A 13,411-nucleotide genomic window follows, 5' to 3' on the forward strand; every position below is an offset into this window, starting at 1 on the left:
CAAAGCCTTTTTTTCCACTTCACAGTTTTCCAAATACACTGAAAACTGTTTGGCTTTCTCCGGTTTCAATCTATTCCTTGAATAATAGCAGCAGAAAACTCTGATCACAGACCAGTCTGGGTGTCTCAGCAGCAAGAGCAAGGAGTAGGTGGTCTGTTAAGACATAACATCCATTTCAGTCAAGCCTGAAGATCTGCTCAGCATCCAGGTAAGCGCCTTCACCCGGTTACCCCACTCACGCAGTTAGTGGGAGAGTGCACATCTCTTGACACCTGCCTGCATCTGAAACGCTTGAAAAGATCAATATATTTTCATTCCCAAACACATACATACAAAAATACTGAACGGGGAAAAAAAATAGTGCAGTTCCTCAGCAGTTAGGAAGACTAGTCCCACCTTCAGTTATCAGCTGGTTTTAAACAGGATTTAATGATGATAAGCAGTGGCTCAAATACTCTTTTCCTCTCTGAAGCAAGAATTCTGGAATTTACTTTCATTCTTCATAGCAAACTGTATTTTATTATAGTAACTGCATCTCTTTTCCTACAAAAGAATATGTGAAATGCATCATAGTTGACTTTCGCCTCCACCTCTGTTTGCTTCCTCCAAGAGCAGTGCCCATCCTGAGGGCTTTGAGAACGCCATCAGTCGGCACGTGCACCTAGAGCACCCCGTGCCTGATACAACCTCCGTCCTCTTTCCCTTTAAGCAGAAGCCTGCAACGCTTCCTCTGTTCTCTGAAGCTTCTGTCTTCTGAACATCCACACAACCCTGCAACACCATCTTGATGTTTCACCACTTTAAAAGCTGCCCAGCTGGCACGTGCTGTCTTACTCCCAAGGAGCAAGGGCTTTGAACAACACAGAGCAAGCAGTAATGCTTCATCACTTACCAGAGCTGTGTAACAGACACAACGAGGGTAAAAGGTTCTAGTGGTTACTACGCCCAAACAGTGCACAAAGGCTCTGATCCTAAGTATACAGTTTGGGGTAATTAAACTGAAAGAACTTGTGGTTTCATTATTTTTATTAATGGCCTCCCTCTCTCCCTTGGAACGCTCTCAAAGAACACCAATCTCATTCAGCTTGCAGATCCGAGGCAACGTTTCAAAAACAAATTTCATGTTGTTTCACTGACTTTTCACAGAGCGTACTTACGTCCATTCACACACACACAAAAAATTTCATTTTTAGACTTCAAACAATTACTCTTTACTATGATTATCATTTACATTTGTTGCAACACATTTTTCTGCCTTCCAACAGTTCCAGAAATTTTAAGATTCATAGTTTTCTTATTTTTCCCCCCTCACAATCACCCTTGAGAACTAATATTAATGTCTACTATTTGAAATTTCTGGTTTACAGAAGACAATGGATATTTCCAAAGCAAAAACAGCAGCTAAAGCAAACTGCTTTCCATAAAGGTATAAAACCACACTCAATTTATACAGGATTTATTACAGATGGATCCTTAACAGCTTGTAACAATGACAATTTAACAATCATTCTCTCCAACTTACTTGCCACCAGCAGATTAAGGTACAGCACGGTCTAGAAGTCACAAAACTATTCTAGCAGCAGAAATTCAGTTTGCCGAGTAAAAATGAACTTCAAACATGCTAATAAATTCAAATTCTATTTAAAATACATAGAACATAGCCATTGGGTGCATCCCAGCAGAGTGGGTTCAGAAGAAAAGGCAACATAAGCAAATCACTGGGCAAGTGCTGTTGTTAGAAACAGCCTGTAAAATCCCAACTGATGGTATGTTATATCCCCACAATCTACAACAGCTGCACACAGCTGATCCAGGGCTCGCACAACTCGGATCTCACTGCAGAGATGCATCGCCTGTGAAGTTTTGTCTGGAGCCGAACTCTGCACATTCCTTTCTCAAGGGAAGCGTTTCCAACATTCAGCTTCACATCCATCAGGCATCTGTATTTTTTGCCTTTAGTTAGAATGGCATGTGATATTTTTCCACACTTTGAGGAAAAACAATACATCATCCATGCTATCCCCTACAGGCTCTAGAGCGAAACACTCTCCACAGAAGTCTGTAAGATCCTGAGCACATACTCCAGAGAAGTCTTTCACTGCTCAACCAGACGTCATTCCCGGTTATTCAAGTAAAATACAGAATGGCTCCGGACTAAGTAAGCTTTAAGAAGTGCTACGACAACCAAACTGCGGTCCAGTTTAAAAAGTCAAAATTATTTTTACTGTGCATACCACCTCTTCCTTGTAAAGAGGATCATGAACTCCAACAGTTATGTAATACACAGAGAAAGATAAATCCCTTATTTCAAAAAAAAAAAGATGTTCTATACTGAATTGAAGCACATCAGTAAAGTCGGTCCTAAATAATCAAACCAAGGCCAAAAAAATGCTACATTCTAGGAAAATCACATGGAAGATCCATGTTATGCATTCAGAAGAACAAGGAATTACCTGCTACTTTCTGAAGTTTTATATAAGCATTTCAGAACTTCCAATTCTTTTCACAATTCTACAGGAAAAAAAAATCAAGTCCTTTCATACAGAAAAGCACATGCTCAAACGTAAACAAAATCTACTCCACAGACAAGTCTAATATTAGCTTATAATTATTCCTCTAATGATTCAGCTTAATGGCAAATCAAATACAGGAGACGAAAGCACTGTCCACCTATGCCTGAAGAAAGTTCCAGAAGGAGAGCGCTGAAAGATTTTAACTGTCCCAACTCAGAGCTTTGGAGGGTCTCGCACTTCCCCGAAAGCCACAGATGGGTGTCTGAAGCACAATCAAACTCCTCTGTGCTTATCCCTCTGCAGGACACCCACCATCCAGCCAACTCCGGATCGAGTGCTGGGCCGCGTGGGTGAGGATTACTGAACTACAACGTTCGCTCTTGTATCCGCTCAGCCGCAGAGCCAGAGGCTCCCCTCGGCCGTTAGCTGGGAGCACGGGGCGAAGACAGGGAGCACAGGGCAAGAGGGGGTTGTCACTCAGGTCATCCCCGAATGGCAGCTCACAGAACCTACGGAGTCACCCAGAGGACAGGAAAAATCTCTTCGTTTCATGGCATCAAACCCCACCAGCACTGTTTTTAGTAGTGCCAGGAGTGATGTCTTCTGGAGAGAAAATGTCAGCGTTAGCGCAGAATCCAGGCTTACGGGTCAGCTTGGTTTCACTGCTCCATGTAAGATGGAATATAAGCAAGGATTCAGCAAGAGAAAAACTGCAGTTTGTTCCCAGTTAATCACACCAATAAATTCTCATCAACTACATCACTCTGTACAGGATACCCAACGCTGTCTACTTCAGTGTACACCAAATATTACACATGAAGAACTTCCTTTACTCAAGCTTGAGGCTTTGATCCACGTGCTGAAGGACAGCTGATGTCCCATTAGCTTGTTTTGTACTGGGCTGACCATAGCTCCTGCCTTACACTCTGCTCACAAACACAACAGAAACGCCAGCAGACCTGCCAGCAGCACCTATCAACTGCGGTTTCCACCATCTTGGCCTTATGCTACCTGACAACTCAAGACACACACCCAACACACATAACAGATCGTCCCAGTTAATAAATCTTGTACTTCCCAACAACCTAACGCAGTCCCCTCCTTGCCCATTGCTTAGTTTAATCCCGTATCTTGCAGTTATTACCTTATTTTCTTTCAAACAGCTTCTCTCTTCTCTTGCTATGACCCCTGAATGTGCAGACCATCCAAAGCAATACCTTCCCACATCACTAGTTCAATTTTTAGGGGCTGACCTATTATGTTTCAGGTTTTGATATTACAAAGCCGACACTGGTGCTGAGGTAGCATCACCATCACTTTCCAAATGTATTACCAAAATAAAAATTCTATCATCCTACTTTCCTGAACCTCATAAGGCTCTAAAAGAAACCATAAAGCTAGGTTTGTATCACTATATGCACTAAAAAGTATCTTTATTTTAAGCTCAGATTCAGAGAGTCCCGTGAGAAAGACCATGGTCCACAAAAATTGTTAGTGAATACAGCCTTTTTCCAGCACACCAGCTCATGCACGGGCCACAGAGCCTCATCCCACAGCCCAGCAGCTCTGCAGAGAATACAGACAGTTACAATTTTTTCCACCATTTCATTAATCCTGGGGGTTTGGAGGGGGGACAGTTAAAACCAGTGTTACTACAGGCAGAAAATAAAGCAGTATTCTCTATACTGCGTCCAAGCGATCTGTCACCATACGTTTTGACTGATCAATCAAAACTTTGTGGGAAAGGGGTTCATTAACTGTTGTTACATATTTGACATAAAACTTGAAACAAAAGGCATCTGCACATTGTTTAAAAAGAAATAGACTAATACTATTAAGAACACCTGTCTAACCAAACTGCTCTGGCAGCTTGATTCAGTCTTGCTACGAGCATCCACGGTCCGTCGGATAGCCCCAATTTCAGGGATGAGAGCTCCCGGAGAGGGCAGACATACAGCAGGAAGCTGACACGCATTTCCTACAAGGCGCAGCAGGGAAGTGCTGAGGCTGTGCTGACACCAAACCGCTCCAAGTCCCGACCAGAGGTAAGCAATGGCAGAGCCACCAGCCCGGCCAAGCCTTCCTGAGCTCCGAATGTGACTACAAGCCATACGCAAAGAGGCTACTGACTGTCGCACACCTAAGGCACGACTGAATACGCATGGAAGTTATGCCCTAGTTCTACTTACTGAGTTGTCTCCACATGACCCCTGAAGCGCCAGTATCAACCATGAGAATCTGGGGGTTTTGTACCTGAAGGCAGCCCATGGGTGCAAGTGTTGAGCGCGTGCTGCGGCCACCCCACCTCCGGGACATTCACAGATACTGACTGAGAAGGCGAAGCTCCCCTTTACAGAAACACGGAACCATTCAGGTTGGAAACGTCCTCTAAGGTCATTGAGCCCAACCGTTAACCCAACACTGCCAAGTCCAACACTAACCCATGTCCCTGAGCACCACATCCATACATTAACAGAATATCTATACAATAATATCTATGTAATAAATATAACATACATATACGATAGCTATACAATTATAAAAATAACAGGTTTAGGACAGTTAAGAAAAGCTGAAATAAAGCACAAAAATCACAAATAGGATTGTAATTTCCATCAGAAAATGTGAACAAGAACTTCAGTCATTCCATCTTCTTTACTGCGGCTTCCCCCCTGCTCCCAATGAACAAGAGCCAAGTCCCAACTCAAGGGAAACACCACTATCTTCTGCAAGTTCACCTTCACACTGTTCATTGTTCACCTTTAACTTACGCACCACCACCATCTCATCTTCTTTGAGCTCCAACAGCCCAAAGAAAAGCCTACGCATGCCTTTACTCCACATATATTTCTCAGAAAAGCGGAGGATAAGTAAACAAACTGATAGGACAACACCGATTCTATTTCAAAACCTAAGGTACTTTTCCAAACTCTTCATGCAAAAGAGAATGCTTTTCAAAGTTGTTCTTAGCATTTAGTAGCAGAATATAAAAAGCTACTGCCTTGAAATGCTGACTCAAAGCAGGGTGGGGCTTTGGAGTCAATCATTCATTTGGCTTAAGTTGGAACAGTAACTGCAGTCCTAGGAGTGCTCACTGACTTCTCCCATCAAGTAAGTTTTTTTTTCCATTCCTTTCATATTCTTTTATTCAGCTGCTTTTTTGTTCCCCCTGTGATTCTCAAACCCTCATTACTGAAACAATGAACCACTTAACTGAAAACGGACTTAAAAGCTCAACCACTCTGACCTTTGCAACAATCCCAAACATGGCATTTTACACCACAAGTCGATCTTTGCCTATCTCAAGTAAGGCCTCATTTTTTCCCTTAAAACTCCAGCTATTCCGAGCTCAGGCACAAAGAGCTAAACATAAATTGAGCTGGCTATGGCTCCTCCGCTTCTCAGTCTGCACTCCTTCAACTGAGAATGAAGACCACATCACATTCTTCCTCTTTGGTTCTTCAACTGCACTGCCGCTTCACCTGCAAGTACCTCAGTATACCACCTCCTACTACACACCCCCACGATTATCAAGGCGATGTCTTGGTGTTCCTTCTGCCTGTCTCTTTAGCAACCTTTGCCGTTCCTAAAGGCTGGAAATCAAAACCATCCTGTACTCACTCTAGAGCCTGTGCGATTTTACCCATTCCCTCAAACGTAGCCATGACATTACACGGGTGACTTCAAGGCAGAAACGCTTTAAGGGCCATCTGTTTAGACTAGGACATACGACATGAACTGTACAAGTTCAAAATAAGACTTTAGAAATAAACATGCCAGCAATACATTTTACCAATCTTTGCTGTTTCGTCAAACAAAGTCACATTACTGAAGAATTCTGGTGACCACGCAGTACCAATAGCCACTTAGTTAACGAAAAGTTTGCCATATTACTTCTTCGCATTGCACGACTGAATGACCACCAAAAAAAAAATGTTGAGATATCCCAGATGAATTGTTTAGACTATTCTCAGTTGCCCTGGAGTTATTACTGCACAGTGACAACTCTTGCCTAAAAAACAAGTAAGGACCTTTCAAGTTCTCACGCATTACAGAATCACGCTGTCTCTCACATGATATAATTTACAGACTTTAACCTTGAATCTAGAGCCTCATGAAATATGATCTGGAAAAAGAATCCCATAATATTGCTTCTGTAGTGCTCATAAGAATTTGATTTCTTCAATTTATTCATTGCAAGTTCAGCCTTTCTTATGCCAACATTGTCTTGCAGTTCTTTCTCCTTTTGAGAATATGCTTCTTTTTAAGATTCACATCCCCATAATACTTTTCTGCTGCTTAACTATTACCATCAATAGTATGAGCATCTTCACTTCTCCATCCTAATCTGCTGCAGAAGAACGATGCTTCAAAACAGAAAAACCTACAAAAAAACACCACCAAAAAAATCTGAAATCGAAGAAGTAGAACAAAGGAAAGGATTTGGCAAGGGAATTTAAATTGTTTTTTTCTCCTCCCCATCTAAACTAATAACAGAATTATTTAAAGGCCACAAAACACCACAATGACCTCATGTCCCTTTCTGTTCTCCTCCAGACCAAAATTCTTCTGCCAGTGTAACTTCCCAGAAGCACAAACCCATTACGATGACAGATTCAAGCTATTCTGCTCATCTCAGCGCCAAGCGGGCCAAAACGACCACAGAACCTCCCTGCATTTAGAGGGAAGAGATTCCACGACTGCAAACAGACAGGTATTTCCTCAAGTGCTTCTTCCCTGTGCCACACTTTTCAACCTATAGCCTAAAAAAGTCTGCTGTCATTAAGTTTGAATTTGCTACAAAGGTGTTCCACACCCTTCAGAAAACATGCCTCTGCAAGTTAAGAACTTGAAAATCCCCATAACCCAATACTAGTAAGCCTTAGATTCTCCCACAGGCATCTTTATGTTCTCAAAGTCAAATGAATAGTTCCAACATTTTTTTAATAAATATGACCAAACTAAGGCAGAAAGAAGCTCTCTAAGCAAAAACCTCGGATGAAAAACCTAGAGTAAATTTAACAGCTGTGAAAGCATGAACTGAGTTACATTTACTCTGAGAGACTTACCACCGTAAGGTGGAACCTGGAAAGCAAAGTTACAAATTGCAGTTTCTCTGGGCAGCAGAGCATTATCAGCACAGTATGGCAACGGCTCAACCACCGAGACAGGCAGCAGACAGGACAAAACACCCGACAGCTCAGCACGTTGGCAGTTTGTTCACTGCAGATCCTTCACCAACAGGGTTTTGTGTGTTCCTAATGCAGTAGCAGAGGGATCTGAAGATCACAAAACTATTAAAACAGTATCTGCTCTCACATTACACGTCTACGCGACCTTGGGGTTTGGGCTGCTCAAAAACATTCGGAACAAAAGGTCCTTGCTACCTTTTCCAGACTAAACATGACAGAAAGGTTACGTACGACCCCCCACACCGTGGCTGGCACACAACTCTGTTACAGGGACTCCTCTCACTGTTCACAATAGCAGAATTAAATGATGATACTACAGTCGTTTGCCATCAAGGCACTGCACTAAAAATAGCTGATATTTCCTAGAGATACTACCATCTGTAGATTGATATTAGGAATTTTATTACATTGATTTATTAGTTTGTTTAAACCAAAGCATTCGGTTTCAGAAAGCTTACTCTTGTTTCTGCTTGAAGTTATTTTTACAGGCACAGCTAAGGACAAATTTTAACACGTAGTGTAGCACAAGCCATCCAGCAGAAGGCAAACACTGTTTGCACACTCTCCTTTCTGCTCCTGGAGTAATTAGGGTAGCCAATACTACCTTCTCATTCAAAGAAACAGCATGACATTTTGCTTGCCTTGCAAGGAAGCAATGCCATTTGGATTACTGTCTGAAAAGAACCATGGTGTCAGTTACCCAAAGGGAGCTGTGAGTGTCCACATGACAAAAAAGCTTTCAAAAAACTGAGGACATCTATGCAGTACATCATGGTGTTGTGTAATTTTTCAGATATACTTGAAAGGCTTTTTTCCTTTAAGGGATGCATCCAGTTTTTGTGTACACACAGAGGTTATTGCTGACTTAATTGACAACAACTACAGCTGTCTTTAAAAGCCTTAAAACAGACTTGACCACCAAAGCCAATTCTGATTTGCAATCTAAGAACACACAAGACTGTGCAGGGCTCAGGTTTCATAGCAAGCCACTTGGATCAATCCTATTCTCATACATTCCATCATTAACAATTGAATTTGAATTGCACATTAGTTCAAGAATTTAACTATCTACTCACTGCTTTATTCTGCTCTTTTTCACACCAGCTGTGTGCTTAAGTTTCTGAACCACAAACATTCTTTATTAGATGAGGGCATCATTTGATTGTTTTCACTAAAGCTAAAGAGTGACAGCTTGGCCTCAACCTTTCAGCTTCAACCCTAATGCCACTCCACTGGTGTTAACACGGATGTGCCTTTAACATGAGGATGAAAACATTCTGCCACTGGTTTGCTGGTTACTCGGAGATAAATTAGCCACACACCACCACCCTGCAGACACACTTGCCTCACTTCCTAAAAGCACTCAAGTCCACAGATGAAAAGAGCTCTAAGTGCTATAAAAGCACTTCATCTATGTATGAGACTGGACTCTCAGCACAGAAGACTGACTCTGCAGCCATGCTGGTATGCAGTGGGGGAATCCTAGGCAAGTGAGTTAGTGATACGTAACAGCTCTGCCTCCCCCCCTTAAAGAAGGGGTTTTCCCCTACATTCAGTCAATGAACAGCCAGGGCCTAATTTGACTTTAATCATCCTCTTTGCTTTTCTAAGCTAGTCGCCTTAGCGTTCCTCAAGAACACAGGATTTGTAAATAACATCCTTTCATTAGAAACATCTGGCTAATAAGGAAATGGTATCAGCAACCACCATTTTCACTCTTGAGTTGAGCTTCCTGTTCCAACAAGTAAGGACTTTTCACATTCCATATCCATCCTCCCGTCAAAACAAGCAGCGATGCTTTGGTTATATTGCCGAAAACAAAAGTTTTGTAAAAAGCTCACGTTCTGGAGTGTATTCTGGCAAGTGCCACCACAGCAAGAAGGTCACTAAGCAAATATGTGCTACACAGAGACTTGAAATCTTAAGTCAGTGACAGCGGTCCTAAGAACTTTAGCATAAAAGGTATTCGATCAAAATTACCTAGAAGGAATTCTTGAAGTAGTTTAGGTTCTGACTATATGGCTCTCTTCGTCCCAAAATCTGTCTTCATTTTTTAAGTGACTAGAAAGCATTTCTAAGTTTTCTGCTGTCAAAGAGAGCAACACTACATCCACAGTCACCTTTAACGCAAAACGGTTGCAACGAAACGAGTTGTTCCAAACCGTGAAACAGCCAGCTAGTAGTTCCACCTACCTTCAGATGGTCAGAAATCAGAACGATATCATCCTACCAATTCTTTGGTTAATAATACCGTAATATACAATACGAAAATTTCAAAAAGTCACCAGCCTTCCAGAAGCAGTGACTGGTCCAACAAGTCAGACTATGCCAACCAAGAGAGTTTTAGATGGGATCAATTCCTGTTCCCCCATGCAAGACTTCCAAGTCCTAAATTTTCAATTTTAAAATGACAGGGAAATTGTACACCCTCAACCATGTACTGTAAAGAAAATCCTTGCTCAGCCCCTTGACGCTATCCTGGCTGTGATCTATTATCAACTGAATGAGTAACTACGGTCTAGTTCACTGGTAACTCGTAACGAAAGACCTCCCAAAAGCTGGGGAAAAACAGTGAAGCTGGCGTGAGCGCAGTAAATAGAGAGCTACCAAACTGATTTTGTGGAAACTGGACTCATGTTAAAAGGAAACACACTCGCTGTTTCCAAAAGCTTACTTTGATATATTTGGGAAGCAACGGGTAAGATCATTTGAACTTAAGGCTGTAGACATGACAGCATACAAGAAAAAAACAGCCACAAAGGAGTAAGCTTCGACTCTGCAGAAGCAGCGAAGAATCCCAGGTCAGAATTCACCTGGTTGCTTCTCTCCTAAGCTGCCATGCTGTGAATACACATATAAAACCAGAAGAATGTTAACAAAGGAAGCTGCACAGAAGCAAGTGCCAGTGAGTGAAAAAGAGTCACAACTAAACTATCCGACATCCACGTTCAGGCTGGAGCGATGGAAAAGAACACTTTTAGGGCTGCTTTTCTTAGGCATGGTATTTATACTCATGAGTGAAAAGCATCCAAGTCAGGAAGGTGGGAAGCACTCCCTGCACAAGCACCACCCAAACATTCCATGCAGTAACAAAGCTCCAGAAAATCACTGATAAAAGTCATCTGTACAGAAAATAAGCTGCAGTTTACCTACCTTAGCGTGAGACAGGGAAAGAGCAGCAGAGCTCAGTACGCAGCCACAAACCTTAAGCCGAATGCATTCTATCAACTAGCAGATTTTCATTTCATGGGAAAGCCAAATCTTTCAACTACAGTCACAGTCTCACTGCCAAAACCAGACAGGAAGAGAATCCCTTGGAGGTGCTCTTCCTGCAGAAGCATTTAACAGACAGTTTTCCCTTCCTCTTCCACCAGGAGGAAGAGTCATTCACTCTGTACACAAACTCTAGCTCAGTTTTCCCAAAATCATGAAAGAACAGCCAGCCACAGAAGGGAGCATCATCAAATCTTCATAAAGGCAAAGATGGGCAAACTATTTGGCAACACTGCTTCCAGGCCCAAGGCACTGTTTCTGAAAATCCTCTTAACAGCAACAGAATTTAGCATCTCTATTTTTTTTTCCCCAAGACCTGCACAATATCTAAAGAAGCAAACTGACATAAAACTAATTTGTGTATGTCTCTACACTCCAACTAAATGTTTCCTAATATACCAGTCCAGTTTCAAAACTGCTCCCTTTCAAGCCATTATCTTGTCCAAGACAGAAACTAGTCTTTTACTTGCACTAGAGTCTGTATCAAACAGGAACTGCAATCCTTTGAGATTCAGGGTCTAATCCATCTATCCAAATAATCATCCTAAAACAACTGCTCTCAGAGTGGTCTGTTGTCCAAATCAGAGGCTTCAAGTAGTCCGTAACATGTAGTTGTTTCAATTTTGCAGATCAGAAGGCCACCACAGTTCAGAGGCACGCACTGCTGGACAACACACTGAGGACCGACAGCACCCGCTGCGCAGAGCAGCAGCTTTGCAATCACCACAGAAGACTGAGAAGGAACAAAACACCAAAATTGTTATTTACAGTTAACGCACCACTGGTGTGCTTAGGTCAGTGGAAAAAAAATTTTCCTCTAGAGTCTGCAGTCTTTAGCACACCAAAAAACTCTCAGCGAAACAAGCTGCTAATTTCACACAGTAAAGACAACGACTTCTTTAAGGACAGCCTGAGCAATTCAGCAGAACTGACCAGCATGTACGTTCTTTAGAAGGTAGACCTTCCATGTCAACTGGCACATAACCGTGGTCTTTGGTTTTGCATCGATCTTCCTCTCCACTCACAACAAATTCAGGGCATAGATATTCAAGGAAAACATTAAATGCTACGAAAAGAACACTACTTAGAATAAAAAAGTATCCTTCTGTTTTCCTTAAACCTACAAAGCCTCGAACCTCTCATAAATCTACATTTAGAATACATCAACAATGATTAATCAATAAAAAACTGTTATTAATGTTGCCTGTTAATATTGCAAATTGACTTGTGTTAATAACAAAATCCTGCTGCTTGGACACATTCATGTGTAACTGCCTGAAAACCTGCTAACTTCAAAGTCACACTTTCATCTAACCATCGCAGTTCTTCCATGTACGTCACAAGTTTATCATTGAATAATTTATTATATTCATACTTTCTCTTGTGAATGGGACAGCAAAAATATGTCTGTTTAACAGACATCATGTCATGAATGTAACGCTACCACTTTTTTTTTTAAAAAGTAGCACTTAGACATCACCACTTAAGGAACTGCTAAAAACACCAACTTGGCCAGTTACATAAACACCAGTATCTTCTTTCTGTAACTTGAAGAAATTGGGACACCAGTGTCACCAACTGTATTGTCCCGACAAGGCTAAGCAGGATGCCAGTTCCTGACACTCCGAGCATCAAGGCCGGAACAACTGCAACTTGGAGCAGTGTCTATGAGCTGATTCGTTCCGTTGCCACCTCACATTAGCAGCCAGCCTTGACGAGTAACGCAAGGGCAGTCACGTACCTGCCGCTCTGGAGATGTGACCTCAGAGCTCCTGCCCCTCATTTTTAAGGCTGTTCACGAATACAAACGTGCAAAGCAAGCACTTCTGTAAAATCCAGCCACGTAGTCTGTCCAGATAAGGGTATCCCTTGTCATTTCGCACGACGGGCAGCTTAAGGCTGCTTCTAAGTGAATTGTTACAGGAAACCTCTGAAACTCTCAAGTGCCACTTGACAATGAACTTTTCGCCATATATGCTTTCAAGGATCAACTACATGGCACAGCAGCTGTATTGTTTACAGCATATACAGAAATTTGAAACATGCTACAACTTCCTACTTTTTCCAAGAGCCTACCCTCGAGGACGAAGGGACATTTACTAACTAATTTACTACTCATCTATGCTAACAGATACAGAGCATCAACTGCCTGGCAAGATGAAGAGCCCCTTCCCAACCCCAAATCCTTTACTAAGCATTCCATCCATGTCAATGTTCCCAACACCAATGGCTTTTTGTATTGGTGTGCACTTTTTTTTTTTTTTTAAGATAAGCAGTTAAACATCTTTAGACCATACAGAAAATTGAGAATCGGAAAGTGAAATATTTCCAAAACAAACCTGCGCTTTCAGAAAGTCCAAAGGAACCGGCACACAAGCATGTTGCGCAGAATACGCCGTGTCTAACGCAACCACCGATAACCCTGTACCCATC

The 13,411-nt window shown here is 42.0% G+C and overlaps 1 protein-coding gene across 3 annotated transcripts in view; it reads right to left on the reverse strand.

Moving 5' to 3' along the window:
- Positions 1 to 13,411, reverse strand: part of CPNE1 (copine 1) — a 43,402-nt gene that overhangs the window by 17,738 nt on the left and 12,253 nt on the right. The window lies entirely within an intron of this gene.

The sequence above is a fragment of the Tauraco erythrolophus genome, chromosome 18, assembly GCF_009769465.1.
Source record: "Tauraco erythrolophus isolate bTauEry1 chromosome 18, bTauEry1.pri, whole genome shotgun sequence".
Taxonomy (NCBI): Eukaryota; Metazoa; Chordata; class Aves; order Musophagiformes; family Musophagidae; genus Tauraco; species Tauraco erythrolophus.